At 35.6% G+C, this 12511-nt stretch overlaps 1 long non-coding RNA gene across 2 annotated transcripts in view; it reads left to right on the plus strand.

Moving 5' to 3' along the window:
• The window catches only part of LOC135213110 (uncharacterized), a 281005-nt gene that overhangs the window by 24316 nt on the left and 244178 nt on the right, over positions 1-12511 (plus strand). For both annotated transcript variants that reach the window (XR_010314081.1, XR_010314080.1), the window contains exon 3: positions 3746-3768. This is a non-coding gene — a long non-coding RNA (uncharacterized LOC135213110). The remainder of the gene's footprint in view (positions 1-3745; positions 3769-12511) is intronic.

Consider the following 12511-nt stretch of genomic DNA (forward strand, 5'->3'; position numbering starts at 1 on the left):
TATATATCTATATATATATATTATATATTATATATATATATATATATATATTATATATTGTATGTATATATATAGATATATATATAGATATATATATATATATATGTTATATATATAAATATATGTATATTATATACTTATATCTATATATATAGTATATAGTAGTATATATATATATAGTAATATATACATATAAACATTTATATTCATATAAAATACTTAAATATTATATATATATATATAGAATATATATATGTATATACTCTATATAAATAATATATATAAAATATGAAAATGATATACATGTAAAATATATGTATATATATATATATATATATATATTTGATATTAATATAATAAATATATGTATTTATATATATACACACGTACATATAAACACCTAGTATATACTTTATTTCAACTTGGTATGTGTCCCCCATATTGGGGTAGTGCCATCAGTACGCATTGCGCGGTGCACTGTAGGCTTTACTTAAGGTTCTTTCATCGTCCTTTCCTCCCCTAGCTGCACCCCATTTCATTCCTTTTGCTGTACCTCCGTCCGAATTCTCTTTCTTCTCTCTGACTTTAAAATCCTTTACTCTGAAGCCCCTTTTCAGTGCTGAATGACCACATAGGTCCCAGTACTTGGCCTTTTGGCCTAGATCCTAATTTCCAATTCCAGTTCCTGGTAATGTGTCTGGCTGGTTTGACTGAAGACTGTACCTCCTTGTCTGTGTACGCGTCGTCTGCAGTAAGATAGAGAGATTTTGAGGACTTGGCTTTGGACTGGCGACACTTTCTAGACCTAGAGCGAGGTGAGCGTTGATCTTAAAATGAGTCTTTTGACGTCATTGCCTTAGTATTTTATTTCTGTGAATTTACTTGAATTGAAAAGGCATTACAGTTCTGTTAAATTCTTGATTCTCTCTCTCTCTCTCTCTCTCTCTCTCTCTCTCTCTCTCTCTCTCTCTCTCTCTCTCTCTCTCTCTGGATTATGCTCTGATATCTCATAAGTTATTTTAAGGTGTTTGTGATGAGTCTCGTTGGTCTGACCGCTCTCTCTCTCTCTCTCTCTCTCTCTCTTTTGTATTGATATCTCCCTAGTTATTTCAAGACCTTGGGATAATATTCGTTGGCCAGACTTCCAGCTTAGCGCTTTCATGCGCATTCTGGTAATTGCTTTTGTTCATTGTTCAGCAGACGTTTCCTTCGTTCTTGTTGTGGGGGCTCCACAGGTATTTTCCTCCCTTCTCTTTCATCATGTTGCCCATGACAATAGCCCCTCGTTCTTTTCTCTCCCGTTCCTGCTTTTGTTTGTGAATTGCGGTTATTTTTGCTGGGTTTATTAATCACTCAAGTCTTCTCGTGCGAATTGTGTAGCTCGGTCTCTTCCTCCAATTAGTTGGTTGTTGATTTTCCTTTTGTGCGCTCAAATTTTGTTTCTGTGAGGCGCCGTGAAAGGGTAATTCGATTTAAAAGTTAATTCAGTGACATTTTGGGATTCAGGTTGCGTCTTGAACAGGAGCGCCTCAGTGGCGTGGTCGGTATGGATTTTTCCTGCCACCTCGATGGCCGCGAGTTCGATTCTCGGGCGTTCCAATGAGGGGTCAGAGATGTGTATATCTGGTGTTAGAAGCTCACTCTCGACGCGGTTCGGAAGTCACGTAAAGCTGTTGGTCCCGTTGCTGAATAACCACTGGTTCCATGCAACGTAAAAACACCATTCAAACAAACAAACGAGCGTCTTGAACAGGTCACCTTGTTCACGTTGCTAAATATGCTTTTAGTTGAATGTCGAAAACTATTGTGCCTGCTTTGTCTGTCCGTCCGTCGTCAAATCTCGAAAACTACGCAGGCTAGAGGTCTACAAATTGGCATGTTGATGAACCCTTCCCCAGGCATCAAACATACCAAATTTCAGCTCTCTAGCCTCGGTAGTTTTTATTTTATTTAAAAGTTAAAGTTAGCCATAATCGTACTTCTGGCAGCGCCGTAGGTACCAATAACATAGGACACCACAGGCCCGTGGCAGAGTTTCATGGGATGCGGCTAAGAGTGTTATGGGCCGGGGCTGATGCTATTACCGGACAGAAAACTCGATTGCGCAGAAGAAACTTCGGCCCATTTTTTACTAGTTTGTTTTAGATACTACAAATTCTTATAGAAATATAGCTACATGGATATGCACATACAGAATTATATATATATATATATATATATATATATATATATATATATATATATACATACATGAATAACTTGATCACGAAGTATATAAAACATGATGCTATGTATAAATAAAGGTTTTTTGCCTCGAAGGAAAAAATGAAAAAGTGAGATAGCCAAGTACTTTCGGTCCTGTTCGGACCCTTTACTGAACAGGACCGAAAGTACTTGGCTATCTCGCTTTCTCATTTTTTCCTTCGTGGCAAAAAACCTTTATTTATATACTATACATAATTATATATATATATATATATATATATATATATATATATATAATATATATATATATACTATCTGCAGTATGACCCTCAAACATCAATTCAGGAATGCCGAAGACACATGGATGTTTTAAAAGATATATTCATTAAGAAACGTTTCGCACATGACTATGTGCATCATCAGTCTGAAAAATGACAAAATAATAACATTAAAAATACTAAAAATACACAGGATTCTTAAAATGACAATTAAAAACATTAAAAGACTAAAAAAGAAGCAAAGTAAAAACAACTGCTGTTACACCAACCTTCTTTTAATGTTTTTAATTGTCATTTCAAGAATCCTGTGTATTTTTAGTATTTTTAATGTTGTTATTTTGTCATTTTTCAGACAGATGATGCACATAGTCATGTGCGAAACGTTTCTTAATGAATATATCTTTTAAAACATCCATGTGTCTTCGGCATTCCTGAATTGATATATATATATATATATATATATATATATATATATATATATAATATATATATATATATATATATATATATATATATATATAGTTAATGTGTTTGAACGGAAAAGCAGGAGAAAAAAGGAAGAAATTGCTGGAATTATCGTTCAATTGGATTTGTAATTTTTATCCTCAGTTATTTTTCCCCCCCGAGTCCCTTTTATGAGGATGATACACGAAAAATGTTCTCTCTCGTATAATTTGTTGCTCCGCACTTTTACTTTCCCCGATGCATTAATCATATTCTAATATTTTATGGCGCAACGGAAATGAGCGTTAAAGTTGCATTCTAATTAGACATAACTTTTTGTTTTAAGGTCGGAAATCGAATTTGTCTTTGAAATTGTAGGTAATTTTATTTCGCTTTCCTCTGAATCATGGGGCTTTTTAGTTTTCTGTTAAGGAAAACTGTTGAGATGGCTGTTTGTCTGTCCGTCCGCACTTTTGTCTGTCCCCCCTCGGATCTTCAAAACTACTGAGGCTAGAGGGCTGCAAATTGTTATGTTGATCATCCTCTATCCAATCATCAAACATACCAAATTGCAGCCCTCTAGTCGCATTAGTTCTTTTATATTTTATTTTAAGGCAACGTTATAGAACAGGCCACCACAGGGCCTTGATTAAAGTTACCTAGTCCGCGGCTCATACAATATTAGACGCTATATAGAAAACTCGATTGCGTTGATGAAACTTCGGCGCATTTTGTTACGTGTTTTTGTTCAGCTTCATTTTGCTCATTAAATTGTATCATCTTTTGACTAACCAGCCATTTTCTTTCTTTATTTACAGATGTTGACCCTATCTTCCGAAAGGTATGTGGTTTTCTTACCACTGTGTTACTCTAGTTTTATCTTGTAGTTTGTACTGCCTTCTTCTTCGTCGCCACTCGATGTAAACATTGAAGTCGGGTAAGAAGGCATCGTTCAGTCAGTGAATCTGACTTGAATCAGTTAGTCGGTGATTCTGACTCGAATTAATTCGTCAGTGAATCTGACTCGGAATCATTCAAGTAAGGCATCGTTCAGTGAGTGAATCTGACTCGAATCATTCAGTCGGTGATTCTGACTCGGAATCATTTAGTCACTGAATCTACTTGAATCAATTAGTCACTGATTCTGACTCGAATCATTCAGTCAGTGAATTTGACTCGAATCATTCAGTCAGTGATTCTGACTCGAATCACTCAGTCAGTGAATTTGACTCGAATCATTCAGTCAGTGAATCTGACTCGGAATCATTCAGTCGGCGAATCTCTCTCGAGATTCTAAGATGGACTTTGATCCATAAAAGCAACAGAAATCTGGTCTTTCAATTCACATTTCTGTGTGTCTACAGGTGCATCAAAGAAACGGGTCTTTTAATGTGTACTTTTGTTCACGTAGAGGTGTGACATACAAGTGGTGTTATGGTGTATTTTATATATATACTAACAGGTGTAAGAAAGAACGTGGTCTTTCCAAGGTTTATTCTATCCGTGTTAAGATGTGGTTGAGATCGCGTCTTATTAAGGTGTATTTTTATCTAGGTGTATGCGTATTATACGTTTTTTATGTATATACTTTATTTATGCAAAAGTGTAGTACTCGATTTATGGTCTGTCATTCATTTTACCATATACTTTGTTGTTTTCTTGTGTTTTTATATTTGTGCATGCCATATATTACTTCCTGTTTGCTTTCATGCAGGAAATGTATTTGTTTGATATCTTGTCGTAGAGAGTATTGCAAATTCATTGTCATTTGTAGCAGACTCCTTTAGCACAGGGTAAATGACAAGACATTATCCAGAATGATGCAAATTGTCTGAAGGAAATTTTTTTTATTCTTATTTTTTTATTTTTTTTATTCTTTTGAAAATCCTGTATTTCATTACAGCGTTATCTTTTTTTTTCTTTTTTTTAATCAGGGATTATTTTTTATTTTGATTTAATGCCATTTCAAGATTCAAGATACAAATCTTTTTCAAGATGCAAGATACGATTCGATTAGATCATTGTTTATCTTTTTTAAAAATCATGGATTATTTTTTAATTTTGATTAAATGCCGTTCCAAGATTCAAATCGTTTTCAAGATTCAGGATACGATTCCATTACATCATTGTTTATCTTTTTTTAAAATCGGGGATTATTTTTTTTTAAATTTTGTGATTGAATGCCTTTTCAAGATTCAAGATACAAATCTTTTTCAAGACGCAAGATGCGGATGTTTTGCAGATGTGCAGTTCATTCAGAATGGTATGCCACGTCACTGTTCACTTTGTTTATTGTGGAATTCATAATTATTTGTGAATTTTAGTCCTATTAACCGAGAGTACGATTGTATATTGGAAATATTGTTGCACTAACATATTTTTTATTTGCCCAATCGTCTTGGCGGGATTTCCTGTGACCACTTATCTAAATAGATAAATAGATTGCATTTTGCATTATTATTTTTTCTAAGATTTTTTTCGCCATTCTATGGGTTTTTCAGTTTCCAGTTGTATTTTCTGGATAATGTCTTAATGTCTGTGAATTGGAAAACTAATTGATGCTTTCTATTACAGCAAAGACTCTTAAGATAACGATAATCAGATAACGATAATTGACGGTTTTAGTAATTCCGGCGTTTCGGACAATTTTCATTTTTTCTTAGAAATCGGTCGGTTGTCGAATGTCGTCTCGTCTCTTTATTTTCGTGTCGGACCATAATAACCTAGATGTTGTGACGCCAGTTTTAAAAGACACAATCAATCAATTATATGCGATTTATATCATCGTCTGACTGCTTTTGAGTTTAGTATCTTAACAATGCGAATGTTGTTTGGTGAACAGCAGTGATAAATTCCAGCTGTTAATTGCGGTTTTTTGGCGTCATTTTGAAGTTCAAGTTCGAAGAGGAAGTCTGTGGAAACCCAGAATTCCCGGATTTTGGCGCCGCCGATCTTGCTGAATTAAAGGAAAGGTAAAATCCTCATTGTTTATAATGAATGATTTTTTTTCTTTTTTTTTATGAAAAATAGTGTTATATATGTATGAGATGGAAGTAAATTCGATTTTTTCAAAGAAGGCTGGTATATTCTTAGAAATTTCCACTGTAAATATTCATCACTTTTGGTAGTCATTAGAGCGGTATCAGAATTTGAAGCTTAGAAAATGTATTTTATAAGTGTAATTATTTTCGCACCTTCCTCCTTTTCAAAGGTCATCGATCGTTCCTTCCGCGTCGTCGCTCGCTGGTTGGAAGTTTCGAAAACGCCTCTATTACTACTATGGTAGATTCCTGAAAGTATACCTCAGGAGAGATAGAACATACATCCTGCCTATGTGAACTCTCGAGGGAGACTGAGAGTGTTCAGCCCTGTGATTGGCTTATCAATAGCCAATCACGAGCGTCGTAAGGAACTGGCCTCGACATCAAATGCACGGTTGGTGTGAATCTACTATACTACATCGTCGAATGTGAAAGGCAGATTCTACATGGAGTGTAATAAGGTAAGTCGGCATCATCAGGTTGGTATGGTCTTTGCTTGGCACTTGGGTGGCCACGATTTTGATTTTCGGTCATTCCATTGAGGTGTCAGAGATGTGTATTTTTGGTGTTAGAAGCTCACTCTTGACGTGGTTCGGAAGTCACGTAAAGCTGTTGGTCCCACTGGTTCCATGCAATGTAAAAACACCATACAAACAAAATTTATGCGAATAGAATGTGGTGAAAAGGGGCGAGCTAGGCTTAATGCTAAAGGCAGCTTTCATAGTAGTGGTAAAGTCGCCACCTTCTTCTGTAAGAGATGAAGACGAATGGCTGAGTCTAGCTTACAGTTTTGTAATTGTTGATGCTTTGTGAGGAGGCCTCCCTTGCTGTGTCAAAGGATATAAACTCGGCCCTGAATGGATATAATAAATGATATAAACTCGTCCTTGAATGGATGTAATTTGTAAGAGGCATTTTTAAATGAATTTTTCCTTTTTTTTTGGGGGGTGGGGTGTCGGGGCCGGCAGGGGCCGCCAGGCTACATGATGTCATTTGCATCAGGTTGAAACTGTGTCCAGGGGAGTGTTTCCTAATAAGTAAAAACCCGCGTAGGGTGGTAGTGCCGTCAGTGCACCTCACACGGTGCACTGTAGGCATTCATTAAGGTTCTTTGCAGCGTCCCTTCCTTAGGGCCCTAGCTGCAACCCCCTTTCAATCCTTTTACTGTTCTTCCGTTCATATTCTCTGTCCTTCAACCCTCTCCCTACAACTGTTTCATACTAGTGCAACTGAGAGGTTTTCCTCCAGTTTCACTTTTCAAACCTTTTTACTATCAGTCTCCGTTTCAGCGCTGAATGGCGTCATAGGTCCCAGCGCTTGGCTTTTGGCCTACATTCTCTATATTCTACTCTATCAGTAGCCTACATTCTATATTCAAGTCCATTAATAGCCTGCATTCTATATTCTAGTCTATCAATAGCCTACACTCTTTATTCTAGTCTGTCAGTAGCCTACATTCTATATTCAAGTCCATTAATAGCCTACATTCTATAATTCAAGTCCATTAATAGCCTACATTCTATATTTAAGTCCATTGATTACCTACAATCTATATTTTAGTATATTAGTAGTCTATATTCAAGTCCATTAATAGCCAACATTCTAGTCTATTAATAGGTAAACAGTGGGATTTGAACGGGACAGAAAATACCTGGGCCAGATATTGGAATTTAACAAAGCCAGGAAATAGATTGAGTCTTTTTCCCAGTTGCCTGTGGATATATATATTCTATGAGGTGGAAAGTGTCTCTCCGAGAGGTTTGTATCAGGTAGAAATTGTACTGGAAATAGGATTTTTTCCTAGGTAAGAATGGATTTAATTTAAATCAGGCAGAAACTATTTTGGCCAAGTTTTTTTTTTATTTCTTTTCCAGAGGACATAATATTTTTAAGGCATTATTATTCTATAAGAGAATATTTTACCCCTCCGTTTCACAAGATAAAATCAGTAGCAGGTAAAAAAAAGTGTTTGAGCGAGAGTGTTTTTTTCCCCATTTAGTGTGGATGTAATTACCTTGCATTGGGCAGAAAATGTCTGGGAAGAGATGTTTTCCTGGAGATTTTGTGTTGGGCAGAAAGTGTCTGGCAAGAGATTTTTTCCTGAGGATTTTGTGTTGGGCAGAAAGTGTGCTAGCAAGGGATTTTTTCTTGGAGATTTTTGTGTTGGGTTGAAATTTTCTGGTAAGAGATTTGTTTTACCTGTGGATTTTGTGTTGCGCAGAAAGTGTAGCAAGATGATTTTTTCCTGGAAAGATTTTTTGTTGGGTTTGAAATTTTCCTAAAGAGAGGGGATTTTCTGTGTTGGGCAGAAAGTGTGCTAGCAAGGGATTTTTTCTTGGAGATTTTTGTGTTGGGTTGAAATTTTCTGGTAAGAGATTTGTTTTCCTGTGGATTTTGTGTTGCGCAGAAAGTGTCTAGCAAGAGATTTTTTCCTGGAGATTTTTGTGTTGGGTTGAAATTTTCTGGTAAGAGATTTGTTTTCCTGGGGATTTTGTGTTGCGCAGAAAGTGTCTAGCAAGAGATATTTTCCTGGGGATTTTTGTGGGGTTGAAATTTTCTGGTAAGAGAGTTTGTTTTCCTGGGGATTTTGTGTTGCGCAGAAAGTGTCTAGCAAGAGATATTTTCCTGGGGATTTTGTGTTTGGGGAGAAAGTGTCTAGCAAGAGATTTTTTCTCTGGAGATTTTGTGTTGGGCAGAAAGTGTCCTGGCAAGAGGTTTTTTCCTGAAGATTTTGTGTTGGGCAGAAAGTGTCTAGCAAGAGATTTTTTCCTGGAGATTTTTGTGTTGGGCAGAAAGTGTCCTGGCAAGAGATTTTTTCCTGGAGATTTTGTGTTTGGCAGAAAGTGTCCTGGCAAGAGATTTTTACCCTGGAAATTTTGTGTTGGGAAGAAAGTGTCCTGGCAAGGAATTTTTCCTGGAGATATTGTGTTGGGCAGAAAGTGTCTAGCAAGAGATTTTTTTTCCCTGGAGATTTTGTGTTGGGAAGAAAGTGTCCTGGCAAGGAATTTTTCCTGGAGATATTGTGTTAGGCAGAAAGTGTCTAGCAAGAAATTTTTTCCTGGTGATTTTGTGTTGGGCAGAAAGTGTTTGGCAAAAGATGTTTTCCCTGGAGATTTTTTATTGGGCAGAAAGTGTCTGGCAAGAGTGTTTTTTTTCCTGGAAATTTCCTTCCAGTGAAACTGGAAAGTTTCTGTTCGGCATAAATCGTCCGGCGGAGAAATATTTCTCCAGCTTAGCCCTGGAATGATTTGTAACAGGAGGCGGCAGAGAGCGGCCGAGCTGTCAACTTTTAAAGCGCGCATTTTGCATGGCCGATAAAATAATGAGTCGGGGTTTTCTTCAGATGAAAATTCCAAATTAACAACACGACGTATGCTTTTGGTATGCAAATTCGACCAAGTTCCGCCGACTGGTTTAGCAGCGAAAGTTTTGATTGCATTAACTTGATCCAATTGTTTGGTTAAGAGGAAAGACTGAAAATTTGATTATTCCGATGCAAATTGCGCGTTTGAAAGAAGTATTGCGTCATGAGTTTGGAATTCATCAAGTGCTATGATAGCAGAATTTGGATCTTTTTATTTTTTCCTCTCTCTCTCTCTCTCTCTCTCTCTCTCTTCTCTTCTTGCTTCTCTCTACTCTCTCCTCTCTCCTCTCTCTCTCTCTCTCTCTCTCTCTCTCTCTCTCTCTCTCTCTCTCTCTCTCTCTCCTTTTGTTTTCGTAAAGCCCCCCAGTTTTACCTCGATGCGTAAATGAAGCACCAAAAATTCGAATTTCTGTTCATTCCATATATATTACGAATGATTTAATTATTTCAGGGGTCATAAATGAAAAATCACGGTTCGTTTTCAAAAATTATTGGAATGTTTTATTGACATTTCTGATGGAGGTTGATTTATTGTACAAATGGACGTGACAAGGTGATTGAAAGTATTTTTGTGTGAAAGTGGGAAATAAAAATGCATAACTGTTTTGTTGTTGTTTGTTTGTCGTTTCAAGCGATTCATGAAAATTAACTGTTTAATGAAGCAAATCACCAGTTCCTGAGTTTTTTTTTTTCGCTTACTCTGGGAGTAAGCCTACGAACTACTTTGTTCTAGTTGTTGTTGTTCTTATTGAGGGGGGGGGGGGTGGTAGGAAAGCTTAAGCAGGTCTAAAAAAGGTCTTTCGCATTGACTTGAAGATACGAGAGCTATAGGATAGGATATTTACGATTTGTTTAGTAGAATGAAAATGTAAAAATTAAATAATGTGCATGTTAAACAGTACAGACAAATTATTTCTAATAAGTACAGTGTATGTATTTTCCTTGGTGAAACAACGCTCCATATGAATTTTTTTAGCACGCGCCCCGAGTAAGCTTGTGGTCGGATCAAACCTTGTTTATGAAAAACCTTAATAGACGATTACTCTTTTGGAAAGAATAACATTCTTGAAGTGTCATTAGAAAAGTAATAAAAACTTAAGGTTTTTTTTTTATTAGTATTATTCTTGTTTACCAGAATTGAATTGTTATATTTCGTGAAGGTATAATAAGAAAGATTGATTCTCCTATTGTTAGGTAAAGCTACATTCAATTTGGGTTTTTTTCAGTTGCTCAATCAATAGAAACAAACTGTTAGAAGAGTCGGAAATGGAACAGCTACTGTTGCTGAGGAGTTGTAAACATATAATATATATATATATATATATATATATATAGATATATATATATATATATATATATATATATATATATATATTATATTATTTAATATATATGTAGAAACCTACTGTTCACTTTTTTACCAGATACATATGCAACTATATATAATATATATATATATATATATATATATATATATATATATATAAATGTGTGCAAGTTATGTAAATATGTATACAAACATATATACATTTACAATTTATATATACAAGCAAATAAAGGTAATGCCACGGAGGAAAAATGAAAAGACGAGAAATGCCTCAAGTAGAGGGTCGTGTAGACCGAAAGATCTCGACATTTCCCATTTCCCGTCTTTTCATTTTTCCTCCGTGGCACTACCTTTATTTATACATAGCATCACGTTTTTTATACTTCGTGATCAAGTTATTCATATATATATATATATATATATATATATATATATATATATATATATATATACATGGATACACACGCGCACACACAAATCCACGGCATGGCCCTCCGTGCAGAAAACAAGCAGCCAAAGAATGTGGCCGGGCCGGGTGGGGGGGAAGTACAGCTTAACCTTGAAGGTAAGGCTAAAAACGGCTCCTCAGAGGATGAATGGTTTGTAAGAGTCTGGAAAAGCGGATGCAGGGCTAACGTTTCTTATATTAGCTTTGGGATAAGAAAATGGAAGAAGACGGAATTTTTTTTTTTAGAATTCGCTTGAATAATAATAATAATAATAATAATAATAATAATAATAATAATAATAATAATAATAATAATAATAATAATATGCTTTATTTGAGCTCAGGGTCATATACAATGAATATACAAAATGCAGACAGTAACATAATCAATCTAGATACACGAGACATGATAAAAAAAAGAAAATGAATAATCGGCACTTATTCACAAAATAGCTGAGGTAGCATAAAAGCTAGTAATCATAATACTGGTAATAACAGTAATGATATTGATGAGAAAAAAAAATCTGAGCTCGAAATAGAAATGTCAGACGGAGAAAGAAACGTTATTGGTACGTGTTTCCATTTGATCCCTTCGTTGGGATAGTGCACAAGGCGTGATCCGACCTCCGGCTTACTCGAGGCACGTGCTAAAATCTGCGGTCGTATAGAGCGCTGTTTCACCAACGAAAATTAAAGTAAATACGCTATATTTTATTAGAAATCGTTATTCTGTACTATTTAACATGTACGTTATTGATTTTTTACATTTTCATTCTAATACATAAATCATGAATATCCTATCCTAAAATACCTGTCTCTTTAACCCAACGCGAAATGCCTTTACCATAGACCTTTCCTAACTCCCCAACAAGAACAACAACAACAACAACAAACTCATTTGTAGGCTTACTCCCCGACTAATCGAAAAACAATTTTCACATTGGAAAATGTTTAAGAAGTATTTCTATTATGTAGGTTATTGCATAGATATATAAAAAATGCAAAAGAGCATGTTATCTTAGTTTTTGTCATTTCAGCAATTGAAAGACCTAAATATTACAAATTTTCTTTTACCAGCCATGAGACAGGGTTTGCAATAGAGGCCACAAGGCCTGAAAATATCTCACTTTAAAAGACCGAAGCCCTTTGGCAACTTGCATGTAAGTTACGAACTTTATTATCGGCCATTTTCCCTGGTAGCTACGCCATGGTCACATTATTCCCGTGTTTAGGGGACGAAAATGCATTATAATTACAGCTCTTATATTTGGTCATGGACTTCTATGTTATGCTCCTGCCAGTAAGAGTATGGACGCGAAGTGTGCAGTTGATAATTTATTAGCATAGGGAATTCGATTAAAACTTATTTAGCAAGTTATACCTGTCCATTATGTATGTATGTAT

Source organism: Macrobrachium nipponense, chromosome 19 (assembly GCF_015104395.2).
Source record: "Macrobrachium nipponense isolate FS-2020 chromosome 19, ASM1510439v2, whole genome shotgun sequence".
Classification (NCBI taxonomy): domain Eukaryota; kingdom Metazoa; phylum Arthropoda; class Malacostraca; order Decapoda; family Palaemonidae; genus Macrobrachium; species Macrobrachium nipponense.